Source organism: Trachypithecus francoisi, unplaced genomic scaffold (genome assembly GCF_009764315.1).
Source record: "Trachypithecus francoisi isolate TF-2019V2 unplaced genomic scaffold, Tfra_2.0 Lachesis_group6, whole genome shotgun sequence".
Taxonomy (NCBI): domain Eukaryota; kingdom Metazoa; phylum Chordata; class Mammalia; order Primates; family Cercopithecidae; genus Trachypithecus; species Trachypithecus francoisi.
In genome coordinates this window covers 65,912,640-65,928,929 of record NW_022681471.1, presented here as the reverse complement: position 1 = coordinate 65,928,929, position 16,290 = coordinate 65,912,640, and the positions used below count along the sequence as shown (strand labels likewise).

The 16,290-nt window shown below is 38.0% G+C and overlaps 1 protein-coding gene across 1 annotated transcript in view; it reads right to left on the bottom strand.

The window, feature by feature from the left end:
- Positions 1-1,059: 1,059 nt before the first annotated feature.
- Positions 1,060-16,290, bottom strand: part of ATRX (ATRX chromatin remodeler) — a 331,194-nt gene continuing 315,963 nt past the window's right edge. The window contains 1 exon segment of the mRNA XM_033201745.1: positions 1,060-4,158. The gene's annotated coding sequence lies outside the window, so the exon portion shown is untranslated.

The following is a 16,290-nucleotide window of genomic DNA, read 5'->3' as shown; positions in this document are numbered from 1 at the left end:
ATGTTCAGGAACTTAATGTAGGGGAGTGTTGCTGGGTACAGACTGCTTGTGATATGTTGTATTAAAGAGGGCCTACTTGCAGTATTTTAGGATTTGCCTCACTCCTTCATTCTTTCAATTATAGTTGTATCCTTACCATCTTTACTAATGGCCTCAATTTATATGCTGTCTTTCTTGGTGAAGGTCTGTGCAGCAGTCACTATCAAAAAGACAGATCCCTAAAGAGCAAGGAGGAAGGATGATTCCCTTAGTTCACTGGCACAATGGTATCAGGAAGGTTGTTCCAAAGAGAGGGTGGTAGTATCTATCATAGTGGAATTTTATGGCAGCTCTTGGGGGTGAGCCACTATCCTGTTATTACATCCAATGCTAGTGATGTGAACAGTTTAGTTACCTGGCACATAATTGAGCTTTGACACAGTATATATTTTGGATTTAAAACTTTATTCACCCCATATAATAGTATATATAAAATGTTGCGAAGATGAAAGCATTTCTGAAACTTGGTCACTCCGTGGGGACTGGCTCAGATTATAGACTTGAAAAAAATTAACGGTAGAAAAATGTTTATTCTCTAAGGATAGATTTGATTTGGAGATAGCCAAGTCACTTGAGACTGAGTCTGGTGAAATAAAGTAGTAATACCCTGAACATAATTTTTAGTATAATAGACTTGTAAAAGGATTGACCTGTTTTACTGTTGAATAAGTCTCTATAGCCTCACAACATGCTACCCTCAAAGGAAACAAGGGCTACTGGGACAGATATGTAACTGCTCTTAAGAAGTTTTGTTTGGGGCACATAAATATGGATCTGATTTTATGATAATGGAGGGAAAATGAACATAGCTAAGGGAAGGCTACAAATATTCAGCTTCTTTGGAGGCCAGATAACAGGTTTCCATCTACCTGCTATAGCTTCTGAATGGTAAGCAGCTTTTCTATCAAGTGTGGGTTGGTAGCCCTGCTTGACTTAAAATGAGTGTTACAGTTGTTGGGAAACAGGAAATGGGGCTGGATTACACAAAGACATCCAAAACTAACACAAACACACATGGGCTTCCTGGTATGTAAATTCTCTTTGAGATTAGAGATCTCCCTTTACAGAATTTAGTACAACAGATTCAATAACCAAACTTCGTGACCTCTCAATACTAAATAACTAAATGTGCAAAAGAACCACCATTATATAGGATAACAAAAGCTATACATTTTCTATGAAACATGTGCACATATTTTCAAAGCTGTGAAAATACAATAAAGAGCACAACACATTTTGGTCACTTTATTAAATGACATTAAATAGTTTAAGTTTCAACTACTAAACAGCACTTTGAATGGTGAAAACACAGATAGTATATTGTCATACTTGAATGCTTTTCTTTAAAAACACAATTCCAGTCCTTATATATATTACAAAACAGCCTTAAAGGAAGAAGTGACATCTTTTCTACAGTACTTAAGATACTCAATACAGAACTGAAAAGCAGTCTAACAGAAACAAAGGCAAGTCTTCACAGCTGTATGATTTCAGCAGCCAAAGCTGGATGATGGACTGAAACATTACTATACAACTGGGACAAAACATATACAATATCACAATACTAAGCAAAAACGCTTTACACCCAAAGAAATAAAACAGGTTACAAAATGTGGAGAATTTAGCAGGCAAAACTGTATTACAAGCAACATTTTAAATCATCATTTTTTAATCCATTGCAACTATTTAAAACATCTAAAACAAATATAAAAATGAGCCTTTTAGTATTTTATTGATGCGTTTTTTTTGTCTTTAAATATTGTTAAAGCTTGATGTTATACTCAAAGTACATATTATGTAGCTAAAATGTCAAGTGAGAAGAGTGTATACAAAGTGGTCCAAGTTTTATTTCAAACTCTGATTCCAATTAATCCTTCTAAGTATTATTCTTTAAGTTATAGTTCATCCATGGTGAAAAAGGTTTAGAAGGTTGCCTAAAATTTTCACATCTATGTCTTTGAGTAAATAATCAGACCATGTTGAAAATTCCCAGGTCTAGTTAATCAGGTTTAAAATATTCCGAACTTGTAGAAATACCAACTGATAACAGTTGGCCAGAGTGTACTGCCTTCAAATATTTCTCATAAATCTTGTCTTTTTCATTATTTCTAAAGTAAATACACACCTGCCCCACCCAATTAAATAAATCTGATTACATGGCTAGCATAATATCTAAATATACAGAATTTATTAGTGATATTTCATCATGGGAAGGTGGGGGGGAGGGGTGTGGATCCACCAAACCTCACAAATTCTGTATCACAATCCTAGTGCTCTTGGATGTTTTACCACTAGTTCTTCCAAGATAAAAATGGCAATCTCTTAATCATCCAAACAACTCAAGCAGTTTTAGCTAATGTTAAACTCATTCTAATCCAGTGATACCTAAAGCAAAGCCTACACCCAGTTTTCTTTTTTTTTTTTTTTTCTGGAATTCTTAGCTGTTTCACTACCTGTTATATCATCATCTCAAAATGGTTTTGCCATGTTGATTGACTCCCATAGCCAAAAACAATGTTTTCTTTAAGTATTCAAGTAATCAAAATTGTACATGAATAAAATTATAGGTCATTTTTACAGAACTGGATTAAGAAAAAATAAAATGTAATACATTTTCTAGTAAAACTTCTAGTAAGGGGTATTGGATGAATTAATTTTGATTTAATAATTGCCTCAAAATCTAAAGAAAAAACAACTCTGAAACAATTTTAAAAAATGTAAGGAAACTGGGGTAAAAGAACATGATGAGAGAAAAGAAGCGCATAGAAGCCAGTGATTCTTATCTTTCAGAGGAATTATTTCACAATACTGATAGTACTGGGAATTGTTAAAGCACATTCCTCATGTGAACTTAAAGTCAGCAATGGTTCTGCCATTTTGATGTTGTTTATAAAACAGGGTGTGAACCTAACAACCACAACTTCAGTGTTAACCTCCTAAAATGCTAGAACTTGATTTTCTAAGTCCACATCCCACTGCCAGCAACAGGATGAAGCACTAGCACTGGCACCATGCAGTTAAGAGATGTGCTTTATATTCGTGCCAGGAGAGAGAAAATTCATGTGTGGAAGATAATCCACAACCCTGAAATTTTACCAGTAATTATTTCAGCACATATAACTGAAAATAAAAAATGGCAGAAGGACTAAAGAAGAAAAAGGAATTCTCTTCTTAGGCTATACTTAAGGCTGTTTATACAATGCTAAGATAACTGTAAGACTCCTCCAACTTTTAGAGCAGTAGTATTTAAGAATATTGCACACAATTCTGTGTCAAAGATAACCCTCAGTTTCTAACTTTCAGTCACAGAGACAATAAAAAGCAGGAGCCCAGTTTCAGACTTCAGTCAAAAGAACATTAAAACCATTTCAATCACTTTAATCAAGAAATGGATTAAGTACAAAAGTATTTCATAACTTGAGGAATCAACTCTAAGAACTCAGCTGTGTGTTTTTCTATGTAAAGAATGAATATATAAATCTTTATTCTTTCCTAAATTTATTAACTTTATGACAATTTTATGGTTGCTAAAAGCAGGCATAAAAATTTAGAGAGGAAATCTGTGGAGCTGTTACTATTATGGAAGGACTTGTTTTCACTGAAAACAATTTGAAATATCTTCTGTACTCAATGTGTGTAAGAAGATTCTAGGCAACATCACTGACAAATGTCAGGAAGAAACGGTATGCCCTATTTTTTAAAAAAAAGTAAAACTAATATGGAAGATTGGCATTTAAGGGGACCAAACTATTTATACAGTTGAGTTCTGTTAAGTCATTGATTCCTAAAAAATAAAAGATCTTTCTATGATTTTAACAATCCATTAAGCTTTTAGTGCAAAATCACATTGATTTCCCTTGGAAGGTCCTGGATTTTTGCTTCTCATGGGGGTGGTGCACGCTGTAATGGTGGTGGCTGCATACCACCAGCCACTGGCTGATACATTCCTCTCATATCAATCTGCTGGTAGTTAGAAGGATTCATGATCAAATTTGGAGGCTTTGGCATCATGAGGTGACCCAGTGTTGCTTGTTGATAAGTCATTTGTTGCTGTTGCTGCTGATTGTACTGCTGCTGGAGCCTTCTGTTCATAAGTATTCGCTGAACACAGCTGATTAACTATAGAGAAAAAATGGGAGTCGTTACAAGTGCATGACCTGTCTCAAAAGAGGTATCAAGTTTTGACTTAAAATCAATTTGTTAAGGGGGTACCATACCAAAAGGAAAACACATTATTGTTATCACCATTACTAATTTGATGGCATTCACAGGACCATTACTGTAGAAACCAGTTAGTAAGACCATTTAGGGCTAAATTCTCTTAATGTCTTGACTATTATATTGCAAGCAGCATTTAGGTAGTTGCCGTAGTAATGTGTTCTGTACTGTGATTAGTCTCAAGTATTAGTTACAACACTTTTTGTTAAGACTCCTTTCTTTGTCATTCTTTTGAATATTTCACATGATGACAGACAAACATTTTAGTGACAAACACCAAAGGGAAAGGCACTTGCAGTAGGAATAATTCTGACCTGGAATGTCTCAAGTTTCCTAATATAATGTAAAACCACATAACCCTACAGTACCTTCTAAGTAAAACATATGCCACAGAAATAGATTCCCTGGTGTCAACAGTTGAAATTTCCAAGTATAAGGCAGAAGGCTGGCAAACAACTGTGTTGGGAAACATGATCAAGGATCCTGGAATACGGTACCCTTTTAAAGAATTATATAGCTTAGTAGGAACCTTTGATATATATCATCCATAGCTCTACTTTTTATTCTCAAATTAAACACACTGATAAGTATACTACTGTTTCGAGGTTGTTTAATAATGCCAAATGTGACTGGAGGCAGAGCAAGATGGCCGAATAGAAGCCTCCACTAATCGTCCTCTCCGAAGGAACTCCAAATTCAAAAACTACCTGCAATAAAATCACCTTCATGAGAACTAAAAATCAGGTAAGCAATCACTGTACCAGATTTTAGCTTCATATCACTGAAAGAGGCACTAAAGGGGTTAGGAAAGACAGTCTTTAACTGCCAATGCCAACCCTCACTCATCCCCTGGCAGCAGCCGCGTGGCAGGGAGAGAGAATCTGTGTGCTTGCAGGAGAGAGTATAGTGATTGTGAGACTGCATTGGAACTCAGTGCTGCCCTGTCACAGTGAAAAGAAACACCAGGCAGAACTCAGCTGGCACCCACAGAGGGAGCATTTACACCAGCCACAGCCAGAGGGAAATCACCTATCCCAGCAGGCGGAACCCGAGTTCCGACAAGCTTTGCCACCGTGGACTAAAGAGTTCTGGGGGCCTAAATAAACCTGAAAGGCAATCTAGGCCACCAAGACTCCAAGTCCTGTGCTGGGCTGAAAGCCAGTGGACTTGGGGGGCACATGACCTAGTGAGACAACAGCCAGGGTGGCCAGAAGATTGCTTCTGCCACACCTTCGCAAACCCCAGACAGCACAGCTCACAGCTCCAGGACAGACTCTTTCCTTTTGCTTGAGGAGAGGAGAGGAAGAGTAAAGAAGACTTTGTCTTGCAGCTTGAATATCACCTCAGCCACAGTAGGATAGGGCACCAGGCAGAGTCCTGAGGCCCCTGTTTCAGGCCCTAGCTCCTGGATGACATTTCCAGACATACCCTGGGCCAGAGGAAACTCGTTCTCTTGAAGGAAATGACTCAATCCTGGCAGGATTCAACATCTGTTGTCTAAAGAGCCCTTTTGGGCCCTGAATAATCAGCAGTGGTACCCAGACAGTACTTGCAGTGGGTCTTCAGTGAGACTCAGAGACATGCTACCTTCAGGTGTGACATAGCACATTCCCAGCTGTGGACACTATGGGAAGAGACTTCTGCTTGAGAAAAGAGGAAATAGTAAAGAGGACCTTGACATACAGCTTAGGTACCAGCTCAGCCACAGTGGGCTAGGGTACCAAGCAGACCCTTGGGGACCCTAATTCCAGGCCTTGGCTTTTGGATGGCATTTCTGGACCTTCCCTGGGCTGGAGGGGAGCCCACTGCCCAGAAGAGAGAGACACAGTCCTGGTAGCATTTACCACAAGCTGACCGAAGAGCCCTTGGACCCTGAGTGAACATCAGCAATAGCCAGGCAATACCTGCTGTGGGCCTGGGGTGCTAGTGATCACAGGGACAGATTCCTTTGCTTGTGGAAAAGGGAGGGAAGGGTAGAAAGGATTTTGTCTTATGGCTTGGGTGCCAACTCAGCCGAAGTAGAATAGAGCTCCAGGCAGATTCCTAAACATTCTGACTCCAGGCCTGGATCTTGGATAGCATCTTGGGACAGGCCTAGGGCTGGGGGAAATTTGCAGCCCAGAAGGGAAGAACACAAGAGCAGCTGGCTTTGCCACCTGCTGAATGTGGAGCCTTAGAGCCTTGAGCAAACAAAGGCGGAGGCCAGGCAGTAGTTACTGTGGATCTTGGGTGAGACCCACTGTTATGCAGGCTTCAGGTCTAACCCAGTGTGGTCCCCGTGAAGGGAACCAGAGGGGTGGTTGTGTCACCTCTCCACCAGCTTTCCAGACAGCTTAGCACAGACAGAGATTCTGTTTGGGAAAAAGTAAGGGAAGAGAACAAGAATCTCTGCTGGTAATCCAGACAGTTCTTCCAGATCTTATCGAAGACCACCAAGGCGGTAGCTCTATGAGTGTGCAAGATTACAACAGTCATAGCATTACCCAGTTTGGGATGCCTTCCAATGCAGATACAGATGGAGTGACCAAGAACTTAGATCACAACATCCATCTCCCTTTGAATACCTAGAAAGCCTTCACAAGGCTAGACTACAAAGATTATAATAAATACCTAACTCTTCAATGCCCAGACACGAATCAATGTCCACAACCATCAAGATCATCCAGGAAACACGACATCACCAAACGAACTAAATAACTCCTCAGGGACCAATCCTGGAGAGACAGATACATGTGAATATATGTGACAGAGAATTCAAAATAGGTGTCTTGAGGAAATTCATGAAATTCAAGATAATATGGAGAAGAAACTGATAATCCTATCAGATCAATTTCATAAAGATATTAAAATAATTTAAAAGAATCAAGCAGAAATTCTGGAGTCAAAAAATGCAATTGACATACTAAAGAATGTAATAAGAGTCTCTTAATAGAGGAACTGATCAAGGAGAAGAAAGAATTAGTGAGCTTGAAGACAGGTTATCTGAAAATGTACCATCAGAGGAGACAAAAGAAAAATGAACAAAAAACAATGAAGCACATCCACAAGATCTAGAAAATAGCCTCAAATGGGCAAATCTAAGAGTTATTGGCCTTAAAGAGGAGGCAGAGAGACAGATAGGGTATAAAGTTTATTCAAAAGCATAACAACAGAGAATTTCCCAAACCTAGAGAAAACTATCAATATTCAAGAAAAAGAAGGTTATGTAACACCAAGCACATTTAACTCAATAAAGACTATCTCCCACCATTTAATAATCAAACTCTCAACGGTCAAGGATAAAGAAAGGATCCTAAATGCAGCGAGAGAAAGGAAACAACATACAAAGGAGCTCCAATACATCTGGCAGTAGACTTTTCAGTAGAAAACTTATAGGCCAGGAGAGAGTGACATGAGATATTTAAAGGGGTGAAGGAACAAACAAACAAACAAACAACTTTTAACCTAGAAGAATATATCTGATGAAAATATCCTTCAAAAGCAAAGGAGAAATAAAGACTTTCCCACACAAACAGAAACTGAGGAATTTCAATACCAAACCTGTCCTACAAGAAATACTAAGGGAGTTTCTCAGTCTGAAAAAAAGGATGTTAATGAACAATGAAAAATTATATGAAGGTATAAAACTGACTGGCAAAAGAACATTAGTTTTCTCTTTGCTTGTTTGTACTTTATTTGCTTGTTTATGCAATCAGTGTTATCATCAGCTTAAAATGATGCATTATATTATTTGCAAGCCTCATGGTAACTTCAAATAAACAAACATACAACAGATAAACAAAAAACTATAAGCAAGAAATCATACCCGGCGTGGTGGCTCAGGCCTGTGATCCCAGCACTTTGGGAGGCCAAGGTGGGTGGATCACCTGAGGTCAGGAGTTCAAGACCAGCCTGGTCAACATGGTGAAACCCTGTCTCTAGTAAAGATGCGAAAATTAGCTGTGCGTGGTGGCGGGTGCTTATAATTCCAGCTACTTAGGAGGCTAAGGCAGGAGAATTGCTCAAACCCTGGAAGGCAGAGATTGCAGTAAGCTGAGATCACGCCACTGCACTCCAGCCTGGGTGACACAGTGAAACTCCATCTCAAAATAAGAAGAAGAAGAAGAAAAAGAAATTAAAACATACAACCACAGAAAATTGCCTTAACTAAAAGGAAGACAGGAAGGAAGAAAAGAAGGAAGAGAGGGATCACAAAACAAAGAGAAAACAAATAACAAAATGGCAGGAGTAAGTCCTAACTTATCAAGAATAATGGGGTTGGAGGCCGGGCGCGGTGGCTCACGCCTGTAATCCAGCACTTTGGGACGCCGAGTGGGAGGATCACAGGTCAGGAGATTGAGACCATCCTGGTTAACATTGTGAAACCCTGTCTCTACTAAAAATACAAAAAATTAGCCGGGCGTGGTGGTGGGTGCCTATAGTCCCAGCTACTCGGGAGGCTGAGGGAAGAGAATGGTGTGAACCTGGGAGGCGGAGCTTGCAGTGAGCCCAGATTGCACCACTGTACTCCAGCCTGGGTGACAGAGTGAGATTCTGTTTCAAAAAAAAAAAAAAAAGAATAATGGGGTTGGGCAAGATGGATGACAAGATGCAGCAAGGTGGAAAAGCTGCCACCGAAAGACAAGGATGACTGGCACACTCCTAACAGATCTTCAGAGACAAGGCAATGAGAGTGGATGGAGGGAAGACACAGAAGCTTGGTTGAAGGAGGAGGAAGCTGGGAATCCTGAATGGGGCTACCGCACACCAGGACTGGTTCCTGGCCCACAAGAACTCCAGGGGAATGAGTGAGTTGAACTGGCAAGAAGCAACTGGCTCTTGCCTCGGGCCTCTGGAATTCCGGCTGGAGGAGACCCACAGCCAACATTATACTGAATGGCAAAAGCTGCAAATATTCCTCTTGAAAACTGGCACAAGACAAGGATGCCCTCTATTACCACTCCTATTCAAAATAGCATTAGAAGTCCTGGGCAGAGCAATCAGGTGACAGAAAGAAATAAAGGTCATCCAAATAGGAAGAGAGAAAGTCAAACTATCACAGTATGCAAATTACATGATTCTGTATCTAGAAAACTCTAGTCTTGGTCCAAAAAGCTTCGTAAGCTGATAAACAACTTCAGCAATATCGCAGGGTACAAAATCAATGTACAAAAATCAGTAGCATTCCTACACACTAACAAAAGTCAAGTAAAGAGGTAAATCAGGCATGCAATCCCATTCACAACTGCCACAAAAAGAATAAATACCTAGGAATACAGCTAACCAGGGAGGTAAAAGGTCTCTACAGTCTTTTTTTTTTTTTAAATTAATTAATTAATTATTTTTATTATACTTTAAGTTCTAGGGTACATGTGCATAACATGCAGGTTTGTTACATATGTATACTTGTGCCATGCTGGTGTGCTGCACCCATCAACTTGTCATTTTGTATTCCAAAAGACTGCTCAAAGAAATTAGAGGTGACAAAACAAATGGAAAAACATTCCATGCTCACAGATAGGAAGAATCAATATTGTTGAAATGGTCATATTGCCCAAAGCAATTTATACATTCAATGCTATTCCTATCAAACTACTAATGATATTCTTCATAAACTAGACAAAATTATTTTAAAATTCATATGGAACAACAACAAAAAAGGCTGAATAGCCAAGGCAATCCTAAGCAAAATGAACAAAGCTGGAGGCATTATGCTATACAACTTCAAACTATACTACAGAGCTACAGTAACCAAAACAGTGTGGTACTGGTACAAAAAAAACACACAGACCAGTGGAACTGAATAGAGAACTCAGAAATAAGGCCACACACTTACAACCATCTGATCTTTGACAAAGCTGACAAAAACAAGTAATGGGGAAAGGACTCCCTATTCAATAAACAGTGCTGGGGTAATTGGCTAGCCATAAACTGGACCCCCTCCTTACGCCATATACAAATTATCAACTCAAGATGCATTGAAAACTTAAATGTAAACCCCAAAACTATAAAAACCCTGGAAGACAACCTAAGCAATACAATTCTGGATATAGGAACGGGCAAAGATTTCATGATGAAGATGCCAAAAACAATTGCAACAAAAGCAAAAATGGACAAATGAGATCCAACTAAACTAAAGAGCTTCTGCACAGCAAAGGAAACCATTGACAGAGTAGAGAGACAACCTACAGATTTGCAGAAAAGTTTTGCAACCTATCCATCTAACAACTAATAACCATTATCTATAAGGAACTTAAAGAAAAATACAGGAAAATAACAACCACATTAAAAAGTGGGCAAAGGACACGAACAGACACTTTGCAAAAGAAAAACACGCATGTGGCCAACAATCACATGAAAAAAGCTCAACATCACTGATCATTAGAGAAATGCAAATCAAAACCACAATGAGATACCTTACATCAGTCGGAATGGCCATTATTAAAAAGTCAAAAGATGCTGGTGAGTTGTAGAGAAAAAGGAATGCTTATACACTGTTGGTGGGAGTGTACATTAGTTCATCCATTGTGGAAAGCAGTGTGGCAGTTCCTCAAAGAGCTAAAACAGAACTACCATTTAACCCTGCAATCCTATTACTGGGTATAAACTCAAAGGAATATATATCATTATATTATAATGACACTGCTATGTTCATTGCAGCACTATCCACAAAAGCAAAAACATGGAATAAAGCTAAATGCCTATCAATGGTAGACTGGATAAAGAGAATGTGGAAATAAACAATAAAAATAAAGAAAAGGTTCAGGAGGGGTAAAAAAAAAAAAAAATCCATGTGTGTAAAGGTGTATTCTAAATGTGCCTTTCTTCCTGATACCTACAGTGGCTGAAGCTCTAGATACATGTGCCCTCTGCCTACTCATACTCATGTCCCCTTATAAGGCATTCATTATGGAACGCTCCATTATCAAGTTCCACAGCAAAAATTAAGATGTTGCATCCTGTGATTTCTAAACCTCAGCTAGCAGAGCCATAGCCTGCTACTAATGCCTCTGCATTTGGTTTATTGAATGCAGCTCATCACAAAGAGTCTGACAAATTCAACATGTTATAGACAACTAGAGCTTTTCTTATTCCAACAGCAGCTGACTCAATTATTAGAAATCTTAGAGATCAAAAATCTACTTTCTCATTCTCGGTTTGTAACGCTGAGCCCAGACCTCAGCACACATCTTCAAGACTGTTGTCAACCTATTTATTTAATTTTATTAATATATTTTATAAACCTAATAATAAGTACAAGATCATGTCCTCTGCAGGAACATGGATGGAGCTGGAGGCCATTATCCTTAGCAAACTAATGCAGGAACAGGAAACCAAATACCATATGTTTTCACTAATAAGTGGGAGCTAAATGATGAGAACACATGAACACATAGAGGGCAATAACAGACACTGGGGCTGACCAGAGGTTGGAGGCTGAGAGGAGGGAGATCATCAGGAAAAGTAACTTATGGGTGCTAGGATTAATACCTGGGTGACAAAATAATCTGTACAACAAACCCATGACACAGATTTACCTATATAACAAACCTGTACATGTATTCATGAACTTAAAATGAAAGTTTAAAAAAAGAATAACAGTGAATATAAATGGACTAAACTCTCCAATCAAAACACATATAGTACCTGAATGGATTTTTAAAAAAGACCCAACCATCTGTTTCCTATAAGAAATACATTGTACCTATAAAGACACATATAAAGTGAAAATAAAGGATGAAAAAAGATATTTCATGAAAATGGAAACCAAAAAGGAGCAGGACTAGCTATACTTATATCAGACAAAATAGATTTCAGACAAAAATATAAAAAGAGACAGAGATGGTCATTTGTAAATATATGAGCACCCAATACTGGAGCACCAGATATAAAAAAGCAAATATTATTAGAGCTGAAGAGAGAGACAGACCCCAAAATAATAGCTGAAGACGTCGACACCTCAACTTTACACACTGGACAGATCATTCAGACAGAAAATTAAAAAAAAAAACCAATGGACTTATTCTGCACTATAGACCAAATAGATATTTACTGGATATTTCATTCAATGGTCACAGAATATACATCCTTTTCCTTGGCACATAAATCATTCTCAAGGAAAGACCCTATATTAGGCCACAAAACAAGTCTTAAAACATTCAAACAAATGAAATCATATCAAGTTTCTTCTCTGACCACATGGAATAAAACTAGAAAACAACAACAAGAGGAATTTTTGAAACTATATAAACACATGAAAATTGAACAATATGCTCCTGAATGACCAGTGGGTCAAATAAGACATAAGAAGAAAATTGAAAAATTTCTTAAAACAAATGATAAAGGAAACACAACATACAAAAACCTATGGGATACAGCAAAGGCATTACTAAGAGGAAAGTTTACAGCTCTAAGTGCGTACATCAGAAAAGAAAAGAAACTTCAATTAAACGCCTACCAACGCATCTTAAAAAGAACTAGAAAAACAAAAGAAAACAAAACCCCAGATTAGTAAAATAAATAATAAAGATCAGTGCAGAAATAAATACAAAGTTGGTTTTTTTGAGAAGATAAACAAAATTGACAAACCATTAGCCAGACTAAGAAAAAGAATGGGCTGGGTGCAGTGGCTCATGCCTGTAATGCCAGCATTTTGGGAGGCTGAGGCGGGCGGATCACGAGGTCAGGAGATCGAGACCATTCTGGCTAACATGGTGAAACCCCATCTCTACTAAAAATACAAAACATTAGCCGGGCGTGGTGGCGGGTGCCTGTAGTCCCAGCTCTCGGGAGGCCGAGGCAGGAGAATGGTGTGAACCCAGGAGGTGGAGCTTGCCGTGAGCCGAGATCGTGCCACTGCACTCCAGCTTGGACGACAGAGCGAGACTCCGTCTCAAAAAAAAAGAAGATTCAAATAAATAAAATCAGAGATCAAAAAGTAGATATTAAAAAAACTGATACCAAAGAAATTCAAAGGAGCATTAGAGGGTCCTATGACAAACTACATGCAAACAATTGGAAAACCCAGAAGAAATGGATAAATTCCAAGACACATACAATCTACCAAGATTGAAACACTAATAAATCTAAAATCTGAAACAGACCAGTAACAAGTAGCGAGATTAGAGCTGTAATAAAAAGTCTTGCAGCAAAGCAAAGCCTGGAAACCAGTATCTTCACTGCTGAATTTTACCAAACGTTTAAAGAACTAATACCAATCTTCCTCAAACTACTGTGACAAGGAGAGGAGGAGGGAATACTTCACACACATTCTATAAGGCCAGTAACACCCTGATACCAAAATCAGACAGACACATCAAAAAAAGAAAACTACAGGGCAATATCTGAGATAAACATTCATGCAAAAATCCGCAACAAAATACTAGTAAACACAATTCAATAACACATTAAAAAGGCGTTGTTGAATATGACCAAGTGGGATTTATCCAAGGGCTTCAAGGATGACTTAACATATGCAAATCAATCAACGTGATACATCAAATAACAGAATGAAGGACAAAAACCATATGATAATTTCAACTGATGCTGAAAAAACATTTGATAATATTCAGCATCCCTTCATGATATAAATCCTCAAAAAACTGGTTATAGAAGGAACATACCTCAACACAATGAAACCCATATATTGACAGGCTCACAGCCAGTATCATACTCAATGGGGAAAAAAGTGAAAGACTTTCCTCTAAAAATTGGAACACAACAAGGACGCCAGCTTTTACCACTGTTATTCAACATAGTTCTGGAAGTCATAGCTAGAACAATCAGACAAGAGAAAGAAATAAAGGGCATCCCAGTTGGAAAAGAAGAAGTCAAATTATTCTGTTTGCAAATGATATGATCTGGTATTTGGAAAAACCTAAAGACCACACCAAAAATATTTTAGAACTGATAAACAAACTTAGTAAAGTGGCAGCATACAAAATCAGCAGCATTTCTAAATGCCAGCAGTGAATAATCTGAAAAAGAAATTGAGAAAATAATCCCATTTACGGTAGCCACAGTCAAAATTAAATATCTAGGAATAAACTTAACGAAAGTGAAAAATGTCTACAATGAAAACTACACAATGCTAATGAAAGAAATGGAAGAGAGTACAAAAAAATGAGAAGATATTCCATGTTCATGAATTGGATAAATTAACATTGTTAAAATGTCCATATACCCAAAGCAATCTATAGATACAATGCAATCCCTATCAATATACCAATGACATTCTTCACAGAAATAAAAAAAAAAAAAATCCTGAAATTTTCATGGAACCACAAAAGACCCAGAATAGGCAAAGCTGTAGTGAGCAAAAAGAACAAAACTGGGGGAATCATATTACCTGACTTCAAATTATACTACAGAGCTACAGTAACCAAAACAGCATGGTACTGGCATAAAAACAGACACACAGACCAAGAGAACACAAGAGAGAACCCAGAAACAAATCCACACACCAGTGAACTCATTTTTGGCACAGGTGCCATGAACATGCATTGGAGATAGGACAGTCTCATTCATAAATGGTGCTGTGGAAGCTGGATATCCATATGCAGAACAATGAAAGAAGACCCCTATCTCTTGCCATATACAACATTCAAATCAAAATGAATTAAAGACTTAAATCTGAGACCTCAAACTATGAATCCACTACAGAAAAACATTGGGCAAACTGTCCAGGACATTGAACTGGCAAGGATTTCTTGAGTAATATCTCACAAGTACAGGCAACTAAAGAAAAAATGGACAAACAGGATACCATTAAGTTAAAAAGCTTCTGCATAGCAAAGGAAACAATCAACAATGCGAAGAGACAACCCACAGAATGCGAGAAAATATTTGCAAGCCTTCCAATTGACAAGGGATTAATAACCAGAATATATTCGGAGCTGAAACAACTGCATAGAAAAAAAAATCTAATAATCAGATTTAAAAATGGGCAAAATATCTGAATAGACATTTCTCAAAAGAAGACATACGAATGGCAACCAGGCATAAGAAAAGGTACTCAACATCATCAATCATTAGATAATGCAAATCAACACTACAATGAGAGGCTGGGAATGGTCACTGACACCTGTAATCTGAACACTTTGGGAGGCTGAGGTCGGAGGATTGCTTAAGACCAAGAGTTTGAGACCAGCCTGGGAAATATAGTGAGACCCTGTCTCTAGAAAACCAACCAACCAACCAAACAAAAAAGACAATGAGATATCATCTTACCCCAGTTAAAATGGCCTTTATCCAAAAGACAGGCAATAATTAATATTGGTGAGGATATGGAGAAAAGGGAATTTGCGTACACTGTTGTTAGCAACGTATATTAGTACAAGCACTATGGCGAACAGTTGGGAGGTTCCTCAGAAAACTAAAAATAGAGGTACTATATGGTTCACCAATCCCACTGCTAGGTCTATACCCAAAAGAAAGGAAATCAGTATATTGAAGAGGTATCTGCACTCTCATGTTTATTGTAGCACTGTTTACAATATTAAGATTTGGAAGCAACCTAAGTATCAATCAACAGATGAATGAACAAAGAATACATGGTACATATACACAATGGAGTACTATTCAGCCATAAAAAAGAACGAGATACTGCCATTTGCAATAACATGCATGGAACTGGAGATCATTATGTTAAGTGAAATAAGCCAGGCATAGAAAGACAAAGTTCACATGTTCTCACTTATTTCTGGAAGCTAAAAACTAAAACAATTGAATGGGGACAGAAAATAGAATGGCTGAGAAGGGTAGCAGGGACTGGGGTAATGGGGGATGGTTAGTTAATAGGTACAAAAGTATAGTTAGAATGAATAAGATCTAGTATTTGATACCACAACAGGGTGACTACAGTCAAAAATAATTTATTGCACATTTAAAAATAACTACAAGGGTATAACTGGATTGTTTATAACACAAAGAAAGGATAATCCTTGAGGTGATAGATATCCTTTACCCTGATGTGATTATTATGCACTGTATACCTGTATCAATATACCTTATGTACCCCAAAAATATATATACCTATTATATACTCATAAAAAT